The sequence below is a fragment of the Halyomorpha halys genome, unplaced genomic scaffold (genome assembly GCF_000696795.3).
Source record: "Halyomorpha halys isolate HHAL.00 unplaced genomic scaffold, Hhal_1.1 Scaffold607.1, whole genome shotgun sequence".
In the NCBI taxonomy this organism is placed as follows: domain Eukaryota; kingdom Metazoa; phylum Arthropoda; class Insecta; order Hemiptera; family Pentatomidae; genus Halyomorpha; species Halyomorpha halys.
Window position 1 is genome coordinate 694,830 of NW_027116321.1, and position 6,232 is coordinate 701,061.

At 29.8% G+C, this 6,232-nt stretch overlaps 1 protein-coding gene across 1 annotated transcript in view; it reads left to right on the plus strand.

Annotated features, from left to right (window-relative positions):
• Sema2a (Semaphorin 2a) overlaps window positions 1–6,232 on the plus strand; it is a 575,812-nt gene that overhangs the window by 437,926 nt on the left and 131,654 nt on the right. The gene's annotated exons all lie outside the window — the stretch shown is intronic.

Sequence of the window (6,232 nt, forward strand, 5' to 3'; positions counted from 1 at the left end):
TGAGACACTAATGAGTCGGAAATACAAAAATTAATTCTATATTTATATGAAAATAAACTTTTTATAATCCCTACTTTAAAAAATCCTTTATTAATAAGAATGGTTGCCTGAGATATTAAAAGTTTTGTTTGCTAATTAAGCCAAAAATAAGACCGATTCACTAAATAATGAATTCATAACATGATTTCTGAACGTCAAGACTCAAAGAGTCTTGGTTGGGTTTTGCCTTCAAGTCTATATTAATTTAGTACCTCAAAGCATTCCAGATTCCCGAAGCATCTGATATACAGCCATATCCTTTGTTGAGCAGTATGAAGTTCTTGAGATTAGTGATGGCCGATAGTCGATAGTTCCAGAACATCGAGACTGTACCATGGATCATATATAGAATTGTTTATCATTATTTTAGTCTCTTACAAGAAGGAATTACAGTAAAATATAATATAAATATGATCATTGGGTACCAGAATATTTTTTATGCTTTCTCACTCAATGTAACAACAACGATTAATGTATTGTAATTTAAATTTAATGTTTTTATAGACTAAAAAGACAAGAAACTGCTCGTAGATTCCGACTATTGCAACATTTACTAGACAAACGGTCTAAATTGCCAATTCATTACAAAAGACTGATCTACATGACTATTATAAGGGCTATCTGGACATATGGGGTTGAGCTTTGGGGCTCCACTAAATCATCAAATTCCTCCAGAATCCAATCCTTAAAGTCCAAAATCCTTCGTAAAATCCTTAATGTCTGTAAAATCTTACTTTGTCACAAATCATGTCATCCATCAGGACCTCAATGTTCCTTATGTTGCCGATTTGGCCAGAACCAGATACCGTTCCTTCTATAATAAACTTCTCAACCTCCCAAATCCACTGGTTTCTAACCTGGCTTCTCCTTCATTGCCTAATAATCCTCCTTGGCGTCTGAAAAGAAGATGGCCTCGAGATCTTCTCCTCTAGAAATGTTATTGGAGTTCTATCAGTGGGTAGATTCTCCACATGTTTGTATCATGTCACTATGTCATCTACATCAAATTTACTTGTATATATGTGTATACAGTTGTAAATAACAATAAATAAATTATTAAAAAAAAATATTTTTATAACATATTACTTCGCAACAAAGAATATACACCAATATTAATAATATTGAATAACACCCCAAATGAAATTATTGAATCGTCCATGAAATGCTAAAAAGGCTTGTTTTGTTTTTTATTGTTTCTGTTTAACAAACTATTATATACTTAACGATTATACTTTGTAATATTCAGTGATTTAAATCTTTGCCCCACGATTTTTTTTTTTTTTTATCATAAAAAACCTCACCTTTTTCGGTTAAGGAATTCAATTTTATAAAAAGATAATTCCCATGTTATATCCTTACCACTTTTAATTATAATTATTTTATATCTAACTGTTTATATAAGAACGATGAATCGTCTTCTCCATCATTGTCTCTAATTGGTGAATATTTATGTATACATGATATTATTCGTGTCCGTTCCATAAAAACATCCAGTGAAAATTCACGACTTCCTGTGTGGACCACCTAAGAAATTACTAAAATCTTGGCTTTATCTTCCAGATAAGGTTAAACTTTTACAATAAAGATATAGAAGTAATTGTTTATTGCATAGAAAAAGTAAAATATGAAATGGTTTATCCCCCCCTTTTGCCTCATGTCACAATGTTTTTTTTCGATTAGTGGTGATTATACATTTCTATTTTCGAAGATTGTAGAATTTCTAGGCACTAATTTATGGGGTTGGGTATGTGAACCACAATTAATTCGGAACGGACCGCTAAGTTTATGGCTGAATTAAAATCTTCAATGGCACAATTCGATCCACCGGAACTAATAAACCATATTTCAGGAAGGATTATGTAAATACCCGGAGTCGTAAAAGTCCATTTCCCCTCCCTCTAACCGGAAATAAATGGCCGGCGCAAAAAGGGGGAGATAGAGCCGTAAAATTTTTCAATATGTGGAATAAATACAATTTAGCTCGGTGAATAAAGTCCAATTTAAAATTCATAGCTCCTCATTTATTTCGGGCCTGAGTGAGAAGAATGCGGCGTCGGGAGCGCATGGCGTGCAGGTAGTGTCTGCCTCTAGGGATCTCTATGTCATTGGAGGAGATGGCCACATCTCCCGGGTCACACTTTTACGTTTACGACCCATCTCTCTTCATCAAAGCGTGAGGCAACGGGGCGAAGACCGAGGAAATATCGCAAGAAAACCCATCGTGACATTACTGTAGTAAATTGATAAGAGGAGTTTTATAACTCTCAACAATTTGAACAAATTTATCATTTTATAAAAATTTATAGTAAAAGTTAAAATTTATTAATACTAATTTAAAATATTTGGTATGTAACTATCTAACTGGCGATGGGCCGCCATAAATATTAGCTCATACAAATTTATTATTATGATAACTAACAGTGAAAATATAAATAAATAAAAAACAAGAAAAAATCATTTTTTTTTTTTTTACCATTTGTTAACACTAGTGGAAATTTTTAAATTATAATCAATGTTAGTAACATTTATTATTAACTTAAAATTGTTAATTTATCAGTTATTTATTAATTAATGGATCCATAGTTAATTAATCGATTTGTTTAATAATACATATCCTGAGTTATCAGTTAATGCAACGTCTAACAACTAAGCAAGTTTTTACTACATTCTTAACAACATATTTAACACATAAACGATTTTCTTAATTGAATTGGATGTTCCTTTAGTCGGCGCTTTCAAACCAACAATCTCTTCACCATTATATATTACTATGTGTACATATATATCTACCAATTCTCTTCACATTTTTTAAAAATAAATCTGAGAATAATATTTCTATTCAGCTAAAATGTACCCAATAGATTTTTGAAAGTGGTCTATTATTTCGGTTCATGGGACTGTCCTCCATAACAGGGAATCCCTATTTGGAGGAAAGGGGAATATAGATGGCGCTAAATTCGGGGGCTCAGCTGGAAATTCGATTTGTGCAGCTAAAACGTGACCTACCGTAACGAAGGGAATTGGAAACTGAGAGCAGGAAAGGCAGCAGTCAGAAGTCAGTGCATTTATCATCTTACCATATCGATAGCTTAGTATTTTCTCTATACAATCGATTACCACTTTAAAGAACAGGAAAAAAAATGAAATATAGTAGTTCAGAGTTTTCATTATAGTAATTAATGTAGTAGTTTTTATTAATAAATAAGAATTTTATATTGGAGAAAATATTTAAGACAGAATAATTGTTATATTGTTTTTATAAGATATACTAATAATTAGACACAATAAAGTGGGCTATCAGGACTAAAATTAGTGAAAAAAAATTGAAATAATGTTTATTAATAATAATATTGATAAAAAAAAGAGTACCTTTTTTAAAAACCTATTTTAAATTTTAAAAACCTGTATAATAGTAATGAAAAAAAGTATTAATAACATAACAAAAATAAAAATTATATATAAGTGACACTAGTATAGGTAATAGCAAATTATTTATTATAATCTTTGTATGTTGTTGAAAAAATCTCCTCTCCATTCATTGCCTATGGGTTTCTTACCTGCCACTAGAACCTTCCCTGTATAGGTGATCTCACACAATACCTCTGTTTATTAACAATTGTTATTTCTATATACTAAAATAATTTATTATTATTTTATATTTATGGATATTTAATAATTAGCATTACTTTTGTATACATATTATTTGTAACTATTTAGATTTTATTTTATTGCATTTCGCGTATTTGAAATAAAACCTACTCCGTGATTACGGAGGTTTTGTGATTGTTTAGATATCTGTCAACTAGAACAGGTAGTTGGTCCTCATTTTATCTTTAATTATTTTTTACTATTAACAGTTTTATTTTTATTTATTCTTTCTCGAACTTTCTTCAATCTCAACTTACTTCTTTATTTTCCATCTTTTAGTGTGTTAATTTTTATTTTATCTGCATTTCTATTTTTATGTATTATTACGTCTCCTGTTTATTGTTAACATAATAGTTTCGTAATTGTTTTTTTTTTATTGTTATCATTGTCTATTTTATGTTAAAACTATTTTTATTTCTTCCTTTTTGTTCATTTGTGTTTAATTTTCTTTTCATTTATATTTACATAATTTAAACCCTACCTTAAAATTAAGGTAGGTACCTTTAAGGTAAATACTTTTTAGCCCAGGTGAAGCTCTTCATGGTGAGACCAAACGTAGGCAAATAAATAGTTGTAAACTATTGATAATTTGAAATAATACGATCAATCATTTGTATATGTATAATATTTAGGTTTTAGTTTTACGCATAATGATGGCTCGGATCGCCGGCATTGTCTCATAAAATTATTATAAAAATTACTGCGTTCTAATTATTTTCTTCAATGTGATCATTACGTTCGATGAAATGCATCAGGAAACGTTTTAAATACTTATCAACCTATCAACGAAGAAAAATTCAGTTTTTTTCTCTAACTCTCAATTAATTGAAGGTACAAAAATTATACATGTAATTACACAGATAGAAAAAATGTACAATTTTAAATGCGTAAGCCTTTAAACATGAAGGGAAGCATTCTTTCTGTGCCTGCCTACGCTCCCTGTAATTCCGCCGAAAACAGACCTGAGGTAATCATGAACTTTCGAAGAGGGAATTACTAACAGACTAAATTAAAAGCTACTGTTTAATTACTAACTTTTAATGGTCTAAATTACTTGAGTAGCCGAACATTTTAAACGGGATTTAAACATCTGTTATCCCCATGCTTTTAACCCTTTTTCCTCCCCTTAGTCTCCATAATTAATAACGGGCCCTAAAAAAAAATTAATACCGATTTTTTTCATTTTTTTTTCTCTTAGAAAAATCTATAGTGAGCTAATAACATTAACCCGCTTATCGGAATAATCCTAGTCGTTATTTTTTTGTCCTTTCCTCCCCCCCCTCATCCAGAGAAGGCTCTCGGAGAGGTAATAAAAAGGATATAGGACGACTATAATCCAAATTGGATCTCTTTTTGTCATAGCGGTAAGATAATGGTGCCCCGGATCCTGCCTGAATTAAAAGATTTTATCCTGAATATGGTGTCCTGGCGAAGAAGTGCCCACTCCTTTATCTCCTCCGAAGTAAACAACCTTTTACGGCTTATCCTTTAACCTTCTTTTTCGTATTTACCCGTGTCTTGAATATTTACTAGCTACCCTGTTTTGTGCTCTCTTTTAAAGCTTTATTTTCTAATATGTTATGAACTTAATTGTGATAATCATATTTGATATCAGCATTTATTTTTACAAAATAAATTATAATTAATACTGACGGCGTAAGTAATCTGTTCGAATATTACTTTATTTTTCAACAAAAATCCATGACTATAAGAGTATAAAAAATTAATTTTCTTTCACATTGTTCAATATGTTTATTCAAATTGTTTTTTGGGTTTTTTCAGTTTTTGGCACTACTTAAATATCTTATATTATACATACCTTCTTACCTATATAATATTATATTTCATCTTTCTCTGTTATTAATCTACTACTCTCCAATTTCATGCTTATCAATCAACTGTTATTATTAAATTAACCAATCAACCTTCTATTATTCAATTCAATATTTTGTATGATTTCCAAATTTGTTAGTATAGTATTTCTTTTCAACGTTATGTTTCTTTGAATGATGGTTGTTATCTCTCTTTGTTCTATAGCCCTGATGAAGACTTGAAACCCGATCGAAATGTCGGCATGAATACATTTTTTTTTATGTTCTTTTTACTGACCTCACTCCCGACCATCCCACACCTTGGGTTTATATTGCAATATGAAAATTATCGAAATAATTATAAATATATCTGAGAAAAATAAAATTACGCAAAAATAAGTGGGTTCAATTTACATTACATATATATAGTATATTAATAAAATTATATGATTTCCTAATGCTTTAATGTCTCATAGAGTAATTGTGGGCTTAAATTAATGATATGGGCAGAATAGCCTGCATAAAGTTTTTTTTTAAAATTGATGTAGTTCTAAAATTGTAAAGTATGATAATTTATTTATAATATTTTTATTTCTTTAAAGTTGTTAAAAATCATATATATAATAAAAGCTATTTGTGATGGATTGTCCTTGAGGATGGCCGAATTGGCCGAAATGTCGGTCTTATAAATAAATATAAATTGTTTTGAGGCTGAAATTGGAAAAAAATGTATT